Here is a 19,717-nt window from a genome sequence, read left to right on the forward strand (position 1 = left end):
AAATTACGAAGTGATTACGAATTACATTTTGTGCATCGCTGACGCCTCCGGCACCCCGGGGCCTTCGCCCCCGGCGCTTCCGTCGCTCCGGGGCCTTCGGCCCCAGCGCCGCCGACGCCTCCGGCGGCCGCACCGCTCCCAGCGCCCCCAATGCTTTCGGCACCCCGGGGGCTTCGCCCCCAGCGCCCCCGATGCCTTCGGCACCCCGGGGGCTTCGCTCCCAGCGCCGCCGGCGCCCCCAGCGCCCCCGATGCCTCCAGCACCCCGGGGGCTTCGCACCCAGCGCCACCGACGCCTCCGGCGCCCCCAGCGCCCCCGATGTCTTCGGCACCCCGGGGCCTAAAAAAACTGGGAAACTGAAAAACTGAAAAAAATGAAAAAACTGAAAAAATGAAAAAAATGAAAAATATGAAAAAAAAAAATTTGTTCCCCATACTGGTTGATTCATTATGTTCGGCGAGAGTTAGGACACACACACACAGATTACCGTCTTTATATATATGATGTATGTACTGTTATATCTACATAAGTCTTTATTTGTTTTATGTTAGCTGTATTCTACTCCCACGACCTTTAAATCAATCTGCGAGACGAATTATGTTTCCCCCAAAAATATCAAAGCCCTTCTTAAGCCTGCACAACAAATTGCGTGCATCTACTCAGCCATTTCTCGATACATTCAAGACACATATGTTAACACTAAAAATATCGTTTTTCAACTAACTTTATCGCTTTTCTGCATTATTCTCACGACTCTTAATCCGCACAACGAATTGCGTGAAATCTACCCTCAAGGGATACATATGCAAACACTAAAAATATTGTCTTTAATTAGTTTACCAGCATTTTTCACACGACTCGACTCGAATCGTATTCCCTCAAAAACCCTTTTAAAGCTGCGTAACTAATTGTGTGAAAACCATTTCTCGATACACTCAAGGGTCAAAGTATTAAAGTCTTAAGATATTGTTTTACTTAACTCGAGTTCCCCCCTATTTTATCACGAACTATGATTGGTCCAAATTGTTACGTCTATTAAATATATACTGATGTTAAACATATGGAACATCACTTGCGATCGAACCGTCTGACTTACAACCGAACCGTCTCTTACTAATCACTGACTTACAATTGAACCGTCTAACTAGTGACTCGCGATTAGACGACTTAACTAGTAAACTACTAACTAGTAACGTGTAATACTAACTAATCTCGTGTTTACTTACTACTATTAAAGAAGATAATCATCTTATAAAATAAAGTGAGTTTTATTTACGGAGTAGCGTTCCGCAAAAACGCTTGGTGGCAGCGGAAATAATAATAACAACAAAATACACATCACCCACGAATGTAATAGTACATATGTAGTTTGCGCTTTTCAAATTCGAACATATGAATCTATGAAGTTTCGATGTTTGAATATCGAAGAAAAGTCAGGGTTGTATACATATTTTAGTAGCATTTTATAGAAGTAAAATTTTTGAAAAGCAGGCATGTAATTATCTATCTGTGTATAAAACCTTCCAATCTGTCAATAGTGTGTCACGAACGGCACGCGCTAATAGAAAACATGGCAGACATTCGAAAATAGTCAGAGTCAGAGTCGGCTTTTATTTGACTCCACCATAGCCCTGGGAAAAACTCAACGTTTGATATTTGGCACTGCAGAGCGCATTTTTCAATCGGAAAAATAAAAAATGAAAAACCAGTCGTTTTCTCTTTCACTCGCATATTGAACACCGACATCACCACGTACATATATATTTTTTCGTTCACAGTTATTTAGTTATAATTTAAGCTTGTGGATATCCAGTTTCTCTGTCGACGTGCTATCATCATCGTCGCTCACTCTCTGTTTCAAGTCTCGGTCCATTGATGAGATTAAAAATCACATTAACTCGTACCTATCAATCGTCGCGAGCGCATTTTCGACTGAGTGATCTCATCTAAACTCAAACAAGTCATCTGGAATCGACTTTGCTAGACATTGTTGAGACGTTTGCATTCCTCATTTCAATCCAAAAACGTGCAAATTAAACTGTTGAATTCAATTCAAAGACGAACAATGTATAATATTATTACATCAGAAAATTGTACATCTAATATGAATATAATTTCGAAGGATACTTTGTATATAATATAAGGTTTAATGTATATAAAGTTTGGGTGGCTATCGAAAAAATCCAATTTTCTATGACGACGATATCAATATCGATTTCGATTCCGTTTCCGGATTACTTTTTCGATTTCGATTCCGGTTCCAGATTCTTTTTTCAGTTCCAGTTCCGAATTCTTTTTTTATTTCCAGATCTGGATTCCTTTTTCAGTCCCTGTTCCGGATTCTTTATTCAGTTATGTATCCGGATTCCTTTATCAGTTCCAGTTCCGGATTGTTCATATAAAATATGTACGTATTCCAAAAAAAAAAAAAATAATAATAAGACTTACGATGTCTTGTAACATTGTAAAGAAGTAAAATAATTTCTTAATTTTATTCTTAATTAACTATATAATAATATTACAATATAAATCAATGCAAGGTCTTTAGTTGACTTTTATTTTTATTTTTAATAACACGACGTTAACAATTACTTCTATTGCCTAAATTAAAATATGAATTCCATTAATATAAAATAAATATTATATTTCATAAATATATTAATAATATCAATAATTTACGTGTTTTATATTAAAATTGTATTAATGTAAATATTTTAAAATACGAAACACGGACTGAAAACTAACAAAAAATAAAAGTCAAATTCTATCGATCGCCATATGCACGAACAATGTAGTATTTATGGACCAAAACGCAATGCGAAACTGAAACGAAATGTAATTGGCCATCGTGGGTCAAATGGGGGGTGAATGCAATAGCATGTACATTGTATGTAAGTCTCATACTAGATCCGTTCGACTATAGCATATGTATATATAAAAAATACAATAATAGAACACTTTACGATCTCAAATTAAACAATCCCTCAACCAGATCAGCATATTTTCGATTAAACAAATCCAAGTTAATAGAAATCTGGTTGAGAAGCTTAATGCCGCTGGCAACAGGCGACGAAACCATCGAATTGGTACGTGCGCCAGATGAGGAGAATAAATTTCGGTGTCTAATGTATCTGAGTTGGCTGGGAGCATTGAAGCTCAATTTTGCAAGAATTTGAAAATTGCTCAAACCAACCAGTAGTTTATAGAATATTTTCTGAGAAATTTAATGCTGAGAGCGAAAAAATTGAAATGGCAATAAGTACCCGAGAGAATTTAATAAGTTGTAAAGATGGCCATAAGGGAGATGATTGGATGAAATCAGAAAAATGTGTGGGATGAGTTGGATGAAAGTTGCTCAAAACAGAGACGAATGAAATCATGTTGGAGAGGCCTTCATCCATCCATGTATGCCAAATGGCTTTGTATTATGATGATGATGATGAGTTATTGCACTTACGAATAGCGGTCGGTAATCGGTTGACTTCAATTTTTTGTATTTCGTATTTTGAAACATTTACATTAATTAAAGTTTAATACAAAATACGTCAGTTGTTGATATTATTCATTTATTTATGTAGTACGCACATATTATTAAATAAATAAAGTAACATTATTAAATGCCTTGCATTGAATTATGTATATTGTATTCTAATATATAATTTCGAAAGAGATTTTGTATATATGTATGTATGTATGTAACCTTCGTTCGTTGGTTCGTAGACAACACATTCGATTTATTTTTTTTTCGATTCAAAGGATTTGAAGTCCCCGGGGGTGAAGGTTCCGGGGGCGTTGGCACTGGGGGCTAAGCCGTAAGGGCGAAGGCGCCGGATTCTGGTATACATATAATTTTGAAAGAGACTTAGTATATATGTTTGTTTGTTCGTGACAGTCAATTTAATAAAAAAGTCACTTTGTATTTTTGTTTGGTTCGTAAAATCCGTGACGTCATCGAACAAATGAATATTCAAATAAAATAAAATTCTATTCAAATAAATTTAATAAAATGTTTACAAATAACGAGCGAAGCGAAGTAAAACCAATAGTAAATAATATAGTCCTCTTAGTACTAAAAATATTCCCCTGAAAAGTTTGTATTCCACAGGTTTAGTATGCCCGACAATACCAAAACTCCACCACAAAGTCGATTTCTGTTTCAATAAATACACCCCTCTCTCTTGAGTGATTCGTGCAATCTTGACAGTAGAATTAGGCCCCGAGTCTACGTCGCGTTCGTCTGATCGATCGGTATGCGACCTCGCTGAATTTTCAAAGCGCCAAAATGATACCAGCCGGCTGTGGCGGCAGTCATTAGCGCCATCAACGTGGCCGCCTCTGTCGTCGCTTTCGAACAAAACCACCAAAAGACAACCAACTGTAAAGGATTAAATGAATCGTGGTCGAGAGTAGCACGTGCGCATTTTTCCGTGCTATTTGTGAAGAAAAAAATTTTTTCGACACACTATATGCACACGGACGCTGCCGTCGGCTAATTCGACAGATTCACAATTTTCGGATAGCAAGTGAATTTATTTTTTTATTCAACAAATGCTATGACAGTGCCATTTGTGGTGCTTATTGAGAAAAAATATATTTCACGACACTCATTCAGTCAGTATTCTTTTCATATTAAGCAGGGGCGTCATCTGGGGAGGGCTGGGATGGGTAGCCGCCCCCTCCACCCTAGATGTGAACGGGACTATCCACATTATTTAATGTATTATTATGAATAAAATGGTATTGTAAATAAAATTATATAATAATAACATTAAAGTTTCAACATTTATTTAATGCTAATTTTATATTTTTAATAATGTATTTTCAAGAGATTATTTTGTACTTCATAAATATGCGTTTATACCCAAATCTCTTAATAAAATTTTTAAAATTATTTTACTATTAATTTTTATCTTATGCTACTTATGAGTAGAGGTAGGATAGTCACAGTGCTATCCATTGTTCGGAAAACCTTTAACAATGCATTTACAACCTTTGAACAATACACGGCCCCCTCAGGCTCCGGTGACTACTTATGAGCCTTATGATAAACTAGTGTAGGGCCCGTTGATTTCAACGGGTGGTTTCGAAAAGAAATTGAAACTCGAATAAAAATAAAGTTAAAGATATGGAATCGACTGGTTTCGGAAAGACAAACGCACAAAAAAATGAAAATTATGAAAAAAATGAAAAATATGAAAAAAATGAAAAAAAAATTTAAAAACTTGAAAATAAAGAAAAAAAATGAAAAAAATGGAAATAATGAAAAAGATGAAAAATTTGAAAAAAATTAAAAAAAATTAAAAAAACTGAAAAAACTGAAAATAATGAAAAATATGAAAAAAAAAATTTGTTCCCCATACTGGTTGATGGTTGATCATAATAAATCGGAAATCGATTCGAACGAAAGTCGATTGTCGACGAAAGCCGAAGATACGCGAATGATTGGTTCCCCATACTTCTAAAGGATAATCGAATATTAAGTAATTTTAGAGCGTCTTTTCTGTCGAGGCCATAGTCTGATGGCTAGCGTACCTGTTCTGGGCGTGGGGGCCTTAGTTCGATTCCGTGATTTGGAATAAATTTTATTTTTCAAATATGGCTAAAATATAAATTAATTTCAATAATTTCAATTAAAAATATATATTTAATTGTTTTATATGAAAAGAAAAAAAATGGTTCAAAACCTCGCTGAATAAAATTATTATAATTACGTATTTTTATATGGCGAGAAGGAATATTTCAATTAATGTTTAAAAAAAAAAGGCGAAATGAAGAATTGGATTTGGCGTGATGCACGTGACCATTAGCTCAATTTAGACCCATATTTCAGGCTATTTGGGGTGATCGGTATAAGTCGTCTCGTCTAAAAATAATTTATCGATTTTTATCGATTCATTCATTATGTTCGGCGAGAGTTAGGACACACACACACACACACACACAGATTACCGTCTTTATATATATGATATGATATCTTTAAACATTAAATATAATGTTTTGCGTTTAACAATATTTAAAAATACTGGTGGCTTGCAATACGTTTATTCTGCTTTTCCGAGATTCTAGACATATCGATTCAAAAGAAGTGATAACAATTTGTGAATTAAGTCAAACAGAAATAGTGTTTTTGGAATTTAAAATTGGACTTGCGCCACTTTCAAATATAACGGCTCATATATTGGTGTTTATTCCCCACCCAAGGAGGGGGTGGGGAATAAAAGCAATCCCCCCCTTCTCCAAGTTTGGGAATGAAATTTCGGTGGGTTGATAATTTTAATAAGATCACAGATTTACATCAACGTTGTCTTGATATTTCAACTTCCGATTTGTACCTGTGAGGATATCTGCATGTTCTAATTGAGCAGCTCCAAGAGAAATTATGTACAGAAATGCAAACGTCAGGGCCTAAAAATTAAACGACGTTATGAAAACTGCAGTCGAAAAACTCCCACTTTGGAAAGTGGCTACGGGAAATGGACCTTATTTAATCATAAATGAAAGTGAAAAACATGGCTTTTTATGTAACTGTTTGCCCGTGAATTGTGAAGAAAACCATGTTTGGATAGCTAGCTGTCATCATTTCGAGTAGACACAGGATTCCGATGTAATTTTTAATGAGTTCGTTAATGATTCAATTCTTCTATGTACGTTCACGTCGGATTCATTAACAGAAATCGTATGTCGGTAAGATATCAAAGCGACTTGAAGAGTGGAAGTGGTTCAAAATCAGATCACAATTTTTTGATGGGCAGGAATGTCAATGAACTAATAGAGTGAAGCTTATAAAAAGCTTGTAATATAAATATGAATTCATAATTATCTGGTGAAAGTTAATTTTCGCCATAGAAATTTATAATTATGTTATGTTTTCTTTTTATCATTTTGTTTTGTTTCTTTGTATCATATGTTAATTTTTTTTAAATTTGAGGTATTTGACGAAGTGATGAAAAATGTCCTGAGAAGATTTATTGGGAATCGAAGAAAAGAGGGGCTGCGGTGCCACAATGTCTGTGACGATTCAGTGTCTAAATATATTTTCCGTCAGTTATGCTCAAACTGTGATTCTGTGATATTACATATACATATATGTATAATAATAGATTTTTTCAAGGTTGTTATATACGCACATATAACACAAAGCAATATTAAAAGTTTAATAGAAAAACAAAACAAAAAAATGTTGCGGTGTTTATTTTTAATTAAATTAATTTTAGACATAAATTGTATGCATGTATGTATGTATGTATGTAGTTAATTTTAAAAACAAAATAAAACATAATTTTTTTACTTAAGATTAGCTTGGCACGGGTTCGAATTGATTTCCTGGTACATTTGAGGACAATATTGCCATACAAATTTTATCCCTATTATAATTTATCAAAACTTTCCATAAATTTATTTAAATAGATTATTGTGTAACAAAAACCTACTTTTTATTTATAAAAAAATACGAATATAATATAATTTTGAATACTAATCAGTGATTAAAATTTTATCTTCGAGATCAGATTCTGATCTATCTGATTTTTTTAAAACACCAATGAACGTGTACTACTTTTTAAAATTTTTAAATTAAAATTCTACTATATAATTTTCCTACGTACCTACTACAGTCATATTCTGGTAAATTTGATTAATATATTTTGATTTTTTAATAAAGGAGGCATGTAAAAATTGTTATTGATATTACAAACATTATTAAAACACACACTATTTCCAATCCATGAAAATATGAAATTTCAATCAGCTTGAGTTCGATTTTTCACAACTTCATCTTTTGTTATTACGCATTTACATATAATACATACATATGTAGATAAAGTAAAAATATCAAATTCAAGATTTAAGAATACACTTTTTTCACTATTTAATATTTATAATATGATTTTATTTAAACTAAGCACTAATTTAAATAAGACAATATTATAAATATTGAGAATAAAAATAATTTCTAAAATACATAGATAATGATCACTAAATCAGTAGCTATTAAAATAGACTTATTTATTTGTTTAAAGTTTGGACCATTGTAGCATTACAGAAATTCCTAATACGCCTTATTCCTAATAAAAATATAACAGAAAAGAATCAAAATAATAACTAAAGAAATGAGACATGATCAAAACAAAACATATATATATATATATATATATATATATATATATATATATATATATATATATATATATATATATATATATATGTATGTATATACACAAACAACACATCTAAATATGATGTATTGTGAACATAATATATGAATGAACAATAAAAATCTTTTAAAAATCGAAATCAAATTTTGGGGAAAAATTTCTGAATTCGTAATATTCCACGAAATAAATCGTCTTGACACACGTCACAACCCTCGACATATTCCATTCGCAAAGGACCTTCGCAAAAAAAATCGTCCCCTTGTCCTTCCTGTTGCTTGAAACATGAGCCGGACACCCGTGAAGTCATGGGAAACTTAACGACATTTAAGAAAATTTTCACGGACCCACCCACCTATCTGTTTGCCATTAACGAATCGGAACGCTACTTGACTTTGACACGTGTCGTTGAATAATTTCGGCAGCAGCAAGTAGCCGAGATAGTGCCCTTATCTTTCTCTTTGAACGCAACGAAATGCAGCTCTGGCCAACGAGTGGTACTCGAGCGGCAAGAACAACGATCGTGATTATATTTTCTCGTAGAAAGGGTCGCCACTCCCTCGACTCTGTCAATCTCTCGTGTTATTCCAACGTCAAAATCAAAAACGCCATCACGCTCTCGTAATGAATGCCGTTCGCGTGTCTCGTTTCATCCGCTGATGCTTAGGATCGATTACGTCAGTGGGTCTCGAACGGTGGTCCGTGTGACGCGTCATGCGTCACGTCAAAATTTTGACGTAGAACTACATGAGGGTACCTACAAGTTAGCCTTCAACCCTCCCTCACCAGTGCCTCAATTTTTACGTTTTTCGTAATAACTATGTGGTTTTCAAAGCTATACACCCTATATTTCTTGTATTCCTAGAATGGCTACGTCCACACTACCGATATCTACACCCGATATTCTCGAATTTTCCATATCCAGTTCCTATATTGCAACCTGTGGTTGCTATTTCGGAACTGGTTATGTTATCGGTAGTGTGGATGTAGCCACTGAACTACAACAAATTTATTTTAATAGATTTTGTATGATTTAGAAAAAGGGTACATCGTAAAAAATACGTTTATAAATTTCTACCTTCCAAAGTATGATTTAAAGGCGGTAGCGATAAGTCATGTTTTTGACTGTTCCCTTGTATATTCTTGTTGATCGATGAATCAATGCGAGATAAAGAGACAGCTATGTTTTCGTCGTTTTTGGTGCGTGGCTATTGAGTCATGCAGTCGCCTGTTGGCCTTACCCATGTGCGTTTGCATGTCGATGCTTGTCGCTATTTTTTAATACAAAAATAGTCAAAAACATACTATACGACTAAAACTTTTTAATGTTGATGTATAAAATGATTAATAAGATATACATACATATATTGAACGCATTTGTATTGATTAAAGCTATATTTTGATTTAAAAATACTGGGTTTTACTCGACCCCGGTTCGGGACGCTCGTTCGATCTCGACGCTCCGTCCTTCAAAGGTTAAATTGCAATAAATCAGGGACTACCTCCTGCATATCAATAATACTTACATACATCGTCGAATTATATATGTACATATGTATATGAATGTAAATATAATCAAATTCCACAATAGTTTTTTGTGGTAACGCTATTAGATATATAATCATCATCATCATCATCATTTACAGCCATTCACCATCCACTGCTGAGCGAAGGTCACTCCGACACGCTTCCGTTCATCTCTGTTTTGCGCAATCTCACCCCACATGCTTTTAATTTCATCCACCAATCTCCCTTGCAGCCTTCCTTTCACCCTTTTACATTCTTTCAGTTACCATTCCAGCACTTCTTTGGTCCCCCTTTCATCCATTCTTTTAGTTACGTGACCCGCCATTGGCGTTTTAATATCTTCACCCTCTCCACTATATAAACCACCCTTGTCATACTTCTCATTCACTTATTCCGTTTCCTATGTCTTCTCGTTTTGCCGAGCATACAGTTTTCCAAACTCCTTCGAGTGCATTGGACTGTGTGTAACATTTTGGCGCTCAATGACCCAGTTTCAAATCCATACGTCATTAATATTATCAAAGATCGTCATTGGGACGGTGCTTTTTGCAAAAAAATGGTTCACAATTGTCAGCCTTGCTTTTTTTTCTTTCTTGCTTTGTACATAAATGTTATTTTACGAGCACCTAGCTAAAGCCGATGACTAGTCATCACCAGAGATCGACGGCCAGGATTCTTTTCAACACAAAAAATAATTCATTATTGTCAATTACTATTGTCCTTCGATGCAAGAGAGCAAAAAAAGGTAAAGAATCCTGGCCACCGATTTCTGGTCATCACTATCAAAACACAATGATCGAAGATCTTTTTCTCTTGGTTTATCACTAGTAAAATAATAATGACGTTTTGTAACAATAATAATACTAAGCAAAAAAAAAATAGTAAATAATTTAAGTTTTTTAAAGCAATAAAAAATCAGAATCAATAGAAAAAACATTTGACTATTGGTTCGAATACTGAATTTCGGTACAGCAATACTAGATTTCGCATTAATTTGAAAATGGCGTGAGTCCAATTTTCACTATTTCTGTTTGACTTAATTCACAAATTGTTATCATTTATTTAAATTCGATATTTCCATAGTCTCGGAAAAGCAGAATAAACATATTACAGCCCACCGGTATTTTTAAATATTGTTAAATATATTTAATGAGTTGCGGGATATTTCCCGAATCGAAGAAAAGTGAACTTATGCCACTTTCGATTATAACGGCTAAATTATTTGTTTAAATTCAGTTTTTTTTTAATGGAAGTCTGACATTTTTCATTCATTCAAAATAAGCACATTTCAATATAACGAGAACCTTTACAAACCCGTCATGTGACGTGGGGATACATTCAAGTGGTTTATTGTCGGATTTCAATGGCAAAGGAAAATAATAACGACTAATCAATAACCATCAACTAATTTTATTGTAGTATGAGTCATCCTAAAAGTATGCCAGAAAATAATTAAGAAAGTTGGATTATAAAATGTCAATTTGGACTATGTAATAAAACCATCACGACGTGTACGTATGTATGAACAAATCGAAATTGCAACTGAACAATGCGATTTGAATGGCTGGCACTGTATAAGCATAAACTACAAAGTATACAGAGAGTTGCTAACGACAATCACTATTTTTTTTTTTTTTTTGTTATGAATAGGATCGAAATTGTGTGATGGCAAAGTGGGGTCGACAATGCGACACCCACGGGCCACTTCATCACCACCAAAACCCGAAATCCTTTTCCATTCACATCGAGGATGGACGTGTCGACAATGGCCACTCCTGAACGCCTCGTAAATATTATATATATCCACATCTGGTGGGCAATTCCTTTCCCGCTTTTGGCCTCATCATCAAGTGCTTTCTTTGTCCCGACAAGGTGCTGACTCGATCAGAGCTGCTCAAATTTATTATATGCACGCATTCTTGTCTCAAGATTAATATACATACATAGGTATAAAATAACGCAATCATACTCGGATGGAGCGTTCAGCTCATAGATGAGAGAGAGAGGTGTTGGAAAAAATTGAAAAGTCACTTTCCTCAGGCTATTGATGCATTTTTTTAATGTCAAATATTTGCCAAGTACATAGTGCAGTTATCTTCAGAAAGGTACATTTTATCACCATTAGTTTTTAAAAAGAATGAATGGCGGGAAATTTTATTTTAAAATGCTTTTTATTGTTCACAATACATCTTCGGTCTATTGTAATAGCTACTGATCCAGTAATCGTTGTATATTTTTACACAGTATTTTTCTTTAGTATATATAGTATTATCTCATTTTAATGCTAGTGTACATATTTGTTACAGTGTATTTTCAGTTGTAATATATTCCAACTGGCGTTTCAGGTTATTCATATTCGAATACAATTCAACTAGTAAATTATAGCTCCACAAGCGCAAATATTCTTTCAATAATGTGCGCCACTTGTAATATAATATAACAGTTAGGTTTAAGACAGTTCTAATGATTTTACGAATGCTTTAGAATTCAATATTATGTATTATGAATTATGGTAATGAGTAGAGGTAGGATAGTCACAGTGCTATCCATTGTTCCATTGTTGTAAAAGGATCGGCAAACCTTTAACAATGCATTTACAACCTTTGAACAATACGCGGCACCTTCTGGGTCCGGTGACTAGTAATGAGTAAAGAGCGGACCAACTTTGCGCCGTTCATTGTTCATTGTTCGTCGTGCTTTGTTCATTTTTATGATGACCCTTTTTTAATGCTCTCTAGCTTTGTAATTTGCCCTGTTTCCTGGAAAATAGACCCAAAACGCACTGTTTCCTGGAAAAAGCACGCTTCCGGCCCTACCTCTAGTAATGAGTATCGCATTACGATAACTCTAAAAGTGTGTTCAAAACAAAAATGTGACTGTCGAATGATGTTTTCACGAAAACCTAACTTCTCTATCCTAACCTGGTACCAACTTATAGTCAGTGCCGGCCTTACACCCGATGGCGCCCTCGGGCAATTTTTTCTGAACACCCTTAGAAATAACTTTCGCCTTCGGCGTTCTAATCTTAAATTTTGAATAGCTTTTGGCGCTCTAATTTTAAATTTTAAAGCGCCTTTGGCGCATTGTTCGGCGCCCTAACTTATTTGGCGCCGCCCGACCTAGCCCCGCCCTAAAACCGGCACTGCTTATAGTTGAACTATTTTCAGTTGTAATATATTTTGACCAGTTGAAATGTAATTCGCCTTATGAATCACCTTAAGAGAATAACACACCTGGCGGTGGCGTCGTACGCTAATTGCCATATAAAATAACTCTAATAATAAGTACGCTTTATTTCAACACTGACAAAACGCAACGAAAATAAATCGAAAATAACTTCAATAACCAGCCATAAATTTCATGTACATTCCAATGTGTCTGAGAAGGATATAAAGTATAGATTGAATTTATCATTTTTGGTGATTATCATAAATGGTTAGGGAATCGATTTTTAATTTTCTCTATGGCGGAAAAAGAAATTAATAATTATGATGTATAGAAAAATTAATCAAACCCACTTACACAGAAGAGCTTTCTTAACTACTACAGTATTTTTTGATTCGCATATATGTATGTATGTATGTCTGTATATAAAAATTGAACAGATGTCACAATTAAATATGGCGCGATTTAAATTATCATAATGTAATGGGATTTCCACTGTAGAAATTGATCATATTTATAATTTTAATAATTTTATAAAACTATTTCCTCTGCGATTTTTTTGTTGTTGCTAAAATGAATTCTATGCTCGACTTTATAAAGATTTGTTGAAATAAACGTATGAATGAATTTGAACGTCAATGGATTTGTCATCTTATATTATGTACATATTATTCACTGGCGCTAAGAGCAGAACGTGTGGCCGTGACGTTGGGAGGTCTACTCAAAATGTGGAATATATTCAGTATACTTAAAATGCATTAAAGAGGTTTTAACCACATCTAATATATGTAGTTCACAGGGGAATACAACCATTTTTTTTTTGTGTAAACAATATTTTACATTTACTTATATGAAATAGAATGAGAAATTGTACCAAAGAGGAGAAATCTTTTTCTTCATTTATACAAAGTGTTACGAAATCACACAGCGGTGAATGTGGCACGTGGTTTTGGCGTGCGGTAAAACTCTTTCTCCCCCCGTCGTACATCCTCGCTTAATTTGCGCGAGCAGGATACAACAGGAACAAGAGGAATAGGCTTTTCCTCCCGTATCCTGCGCGCGCACATTAAACAAGGCTGTATGACAAAAAAAAGATAATTTCACCACATGCCACTCATATATATTATATATACATAGTACCGTTTACCATGCACCCTTTTTTATCTTTCGATTTTCGATCTTTGCCTTCCGATATTTGTTTTTTCGACCTTTTCACTTTTGGTGCCGTGAGGTAGACCCAGTTTTAAACATATAGAAAAAATGCAACGTTCATGGCACGCATGCATGGCACACGATGGACCACGTCCTTTCAAAACGACACATTCGACTTATGTCGTTGAAATTGTATGGTAGTATTTATCCTTGATTGACAGTGATCTATACCAAAACGACCCTTTGGACCATTTTCGGTAAAATTATATCCTTGCTTGACAGTGATCGATAATAGTGTATCCCTAAACTATCTAAAAAAAAAAACCACGTGCCACATTCACCCCTGTGTGATTTCGCCCTTAAACTTTTTTTTTTATTTCATTTTTAAATATATTTAGTAAAAACACAAATTCTCACAGTTGATATTGCCCAAGTTAAAAGTCATTTAATAGTAATTAGTCTTTTTTTTTCTTTTTCTAATGTTTATTTAATCAAATAAAAACAAATACAACCATCTGTGTCAATACAAAAAAAAATTTGAGGCACAATAAGTTTTCAAAATTTTGTCAAGAAGGAAAAATCTGATATTTTTTTTATATTCAAAAAAATAACAAAATTTTCTTTAAGATGTTAAGATGTTTCTTCTAAGATTTAGTAAAAACACAAATTCTCATAGTTGATATTGCCCAAGTTAAAAGTCATTTAATAGTAATTAGTCTTTTTTTTTTTTCTTTTTCTAATGTTTATTTAATCAAATAAAAACAAATACAACCATCTGTGTCAATACAAAAAAAATATTTGAGGCACAATAAGTTTTCAAAAGTTTGTCAAGAAGGAAAAATCTGATATTTTTTATATTCAAAAAAATAGCAAAATTTTCTTTAAGATGTTAAGATGTTTCTTCTAAGATATCACTCATGGAGATGTCTTGCCTATTATCAAAATCATGGTGTAAAAACCAAATTGATTGAGCGCGCCGAACAAAGGTCACAATTCACAAGCGAATTTAATTTTAACTTCTGTCAAATAAATAAAAAAAATTGCTAAAATTATTCACTGTTTAATTTCAAATGCATGCTAGAGTCCTTCGTCTCACTTCCGTGATGGTAATTTTGAGTTTTATCTCTTCTTCGTCGTTTGAAATGATTTTTATATATTTTTGATTAGATGTTATTTTGAACGATGAGTAAATGAGAACAGTATTGAAAATTGAACAATGAGCAATGTTGTTTTGCAGTAGTAAATATAACTTTCGTGCACCATCGGTTTAGAATCCCCGATGACACGTTCGTCACGAGGACTAAGCCGTAATCCTATTGCAAAGCCAAATGTGTCAAATAAGCGAAGAATGGACACATTTCTTCCGGTCAATTTTCACATAATTGCTGCCATTTAACAGGTATTTTGGGAATTATGGGATTTAGACATTGTCCTGTGACAAAGCTCCCTTTTCTGATCGAGAACACACGCATGCATAGGTACAAAAAATAAGTAAATACAAATCTATAGAAATGTCAGAAGATTTTTATATACCTACATATGTATTATACGTATTCATTTTAAAAGAAAATAAAATAATAATTAAAACAACAGCGTTGAATCACGTCGTTTCTATATTGAATACATATATAATAAAACAATTTCACTCATTATGGCCCAAATAGTCACCACAGATACATATGTATGCACCTGTTTATATAAAACAAAATGCATAAAAACTTCAATACATATATACTGTATTTTTCTAATCGTACGCATTCCATTATACTCATTTAATACATATGCACGTACATATGTTGGATATGTGAAATATTTAAGTTTTATAATTTGGCACGTTTCGAACGATCTGTAAGAAGGAAATATCAGTTTTCCATTGAAATGTTGGTCAGAAATTTGACAGATCTTTGCCAGGACAAGATTACGGTATAAATCTTTGGGTGTCGGATTTTGCACGTATATAACGAGTAAACAATGAGAGGAAGTGCATTTTTTTAAGCAACCTTTCTTCGATCCTTAGCGACTTAGGATAGCTTTTATCCAATAAATAACACCATCAAGCGTTGGAAAAAAAATCGAAATGTGTTTAAAATTAACAAGAAAAACAATTTATGTTCTTCCTTTACTAGTAGTTTTTTTCGTTGTATGCATTGATATTTGAAGAAAATATTGATTTAAATAAAAACAATTGTTTTACGACATAAAATTTATTAAGTCGATTTAATTCAGATATTTTTTTTACGATTTTACTACGACAATTTTATTACGACATAAAATTTATTAAGTCGATTTAAATAAATGACTGAAAACATCAAAATTTTCAAATAATATGTAAATTTACCGTCGTTGACCAAAGCGCACATAATGGCAAAGTATCAAAACGATCGGAAGACTGTAGGAATATATACTGAATAGATATCGAAGTGAAGCATAGAATAGGCTTATAAAAAATTATATTAACTTTATATAAAGATAGCATTAATTTTACATATACATATGTATGTATTGAAATTATTCTTTGTCTATTTTAAAATAAATCTCAGAAAAGTTAATAATAAATCAGTCTTAAAAAAACAGTCTTGCGTATTCTGAGTAAAAATTAAATGAACACGTTTTCATATTGCGTTTTAGGGATCACTTTTGCGAATTTCGTCGATTCAAAGTGATTCCTATATACGTATGTATCCATTTACTTGCTCAAGATGTAAGTATTTCGTCGAATTCGATTAAGATTCGACCGGAGATGAGGATGACAGATTTACGAGGTTTACCATACTCGGTGTTTCTAAGGGCATCTGGATCCGCATCTCGATCAAAGATTGACTCGTTTCGGTCTTCTCTCTATCTCCGCTAAATTCATTTCCGCTTCCTGTCCGATCTGGCATACAAATGTCGACAAAGCACGATATTCGAAGTGTTGATTTTGGTCGAATTACACTTCAAAGCTTTCGAATTTAAACAAGGGAAATTAGCTACGAATATAGTTCCCACTGACGTATAAATTATTATGTATAATAAATAGCTGTAAAGTAAACATCACGATCAGAATGATGAATAAATATCAATCTATAATGCTATATCCATACGTTATGTTGTAATAAAAAAAATCGGGTTGAATGAGAATGAGAATTAGAATTTTGGATTCATATTTAAAACACCTATAATTTATTTTATTTTATTTTAATTCAGTGTATAATTTCAAATGATTAAAAAACAAATAAGTAGATATATTGAAACTATGAATGTGTTGCACATTAGTTATTCAACTTATAATATAACTAATGTAGGTGAGATCAAATATGTGTTGTGCAAAACAGAAACGAATGGAAGCGTGTTGGATAGACCTACATCAAGCAGTGGATGGTGAATGGTTGTAAATGATTTATCATAAGTATTACGGAGATTTTGTATGTACGGATATCATCATAATCATCATTTACCATCTACTGCTTGATGTAGGCCTATCCAACACGCTTCCATTCATCTCTGTTTTGCTCAACATTCATCGATCTCACCTACATATTTTTCTAATTTCATCTACTGAGTTTCCTTGTGGCCTTCCTTTCACTCTTTTAAATTCTCTCGGGTACCATTCTGGCACTTCTATTGTCCACCTTTCGTCCATTCTTCTAGCTACGTGCTCGCCCATTGCCATTCTAATATCTTCACTCTATCTAATATATCCACTACCCTTGTCATACTTCTCATAGGAAAACTAACCAGTGATTAAATTGTAACACCCGATTTGTGATATTGTTTATTTCATGAAATTGTCAAATAATTGCATAGTTAATGAACGATGCAAAACCTGTTTTTTTTTCTTTCATAAAATTGTCAAAATATCTACCAATTCAATAAAAAATAATTTTCAATTTCAGGCGTATAAATTATACAAAATCCTCAAAATATATGACAGTCGAAATATTTGTTCAAATAACAATTATGTTTAATATGATAACATCTTCTTGATAAGGTTTAATTATTATAAAATGCTCACACTATGAAAGTTTAGTAAATATGTACTATCAATTGTATGTATTAATACCTATATATTCAGAATGTTATATTATTTTCAATATTGTAACTACAATATTTACTGTCCATGGATATGGATTCACATAAAGCCAATGCTGCGATTCGGAAACACGTGAGGGTCGGAAAGTAAACTCGCTGTGAAAGTTATGGGTTTCGTCCTGATTTATGGATTTTGCGAAACATTTTTCGGCGCGTTTTGTCCCCGAATGCCACCCAAATTAGTCAAGGCTCGGCTCATTAATTACGGAAGTATATTGTCCCTGTCAGATGTCCGCGAAGCTCTAGGGATGTTGTTCCAAGTGTTGGCTCACAAAAAATAATCAAAACGTCCGCATCCTCTTCCCCTGAAAAATTAAAAAAAAAACACATTCAAGGGTATGGACCTTCGTCGTAGGAGTAGAGGAGGTTTCGCGTGAATTTGGGCATTTCATATATACGTGTTTGGTGTGGTCTCAGGCCAGACTGCTTGCCGCCGGATGCCGCAATTAAAGTCAACAAAATTCCTCTTCGAGTGGCTCAGGTTGTTTTTTTTGCCCCCTCTCACTCACTTTCAAAGTCGAATTCCTGGCGTTTTGTTTGTTCACGGACCCTTTGAAGTGATGAAAAGGATATATATATTGGCCTGACGATGATGATCCAACACGCCCAATTGGCATCCAGCAGATCAGCTGTCTGCGCACCACATGTAGCAGGGGATGGGAGATAACAGATTTATTAAGACAGAATTATCGGAATACAAATCAATTGTGTTCTTATTTAAAATTAAATACATACATACTTAATAATGAGTGGTTATATCAAAAAACATGTATAGTTACATACGTAATTGTAATTTAGAATATGAGTAGTCGAACAATGAAACGCTTTTTTTGTTATTACTTTTGATTTTGCTTAGAAAAAACAATAAAAATAAATTTAGAATTATTATTTTTAAATATACCGCTCTTAATGAGACATCTTTGTAAGAATACTTCTAAAAGCGACATCTATGCATATTTATTTAAAAATATTATGTAAAGCTTTTATTTAATGAAGATAGATGTCACTAAAACTTTGTCAAAATGGTCAATGACAAATTTAATATTTGGCGCTAGATGACTCAAAGTTTGGTTAGTTTATTTTTAAATTTAATATTTGCGTAAAAATACCAAAATTTTAACGTAAACCTTTTTTCATCAAAATAAAATATGAACAAAATGAATTGTGACGGATTGCATATCTGTGTTTGGGTTCCTTGTGTATGTCCCAAATGTATTTATTAGAGAAACGAGTTATACATTTTGTTAAAATTTTTTGATTCAACAAGCTTTTTAATTAGCTTCAGGTATGTTAATTAAAAGACTTACTGGATCTGTTAAAATACAAGAGTTAAAAATTTTAACTTTTCAAGATTAATATAAGATAAATCTGACCTAATTACAAAAAAAAATCGGATGCGACCAACCTACGACTCGATGTGACCAGTGGTCTACCTATTTGAGGAATACAAGGATAAAAAACAAAATTCGATAATGAAACATGTATAAACACGTTCACTCATACCGGCTATGAGAGCATATAACAAGAGAAAACTGCCACTTACGATTGACGATTGCTCACCAAATTTTATTTATAACTTATAATTATTAAGCTTAAACTTCTAGATATGAAATTTCAATTCAATAAACAAAAGTTTTCTGAGAAAAACAAAA

The sequence above is a fragment of the Arctopsyche grandis genome, chromosome 2 (genome assembly GCF_051622035.1).
Source record: "Arctopsyche grandis isolate Sample6627 chromosome 2, ASM5162203v2, whole genome shotgun sequence".
Classification (NCBI taxonomy): domain Eukaryota; kingdom Metazoa; phylum Arthropoda; class Insecta; order Trichoptera; family Hydropsychidae; genus Arctopsyche; species Arctopsyche grandis.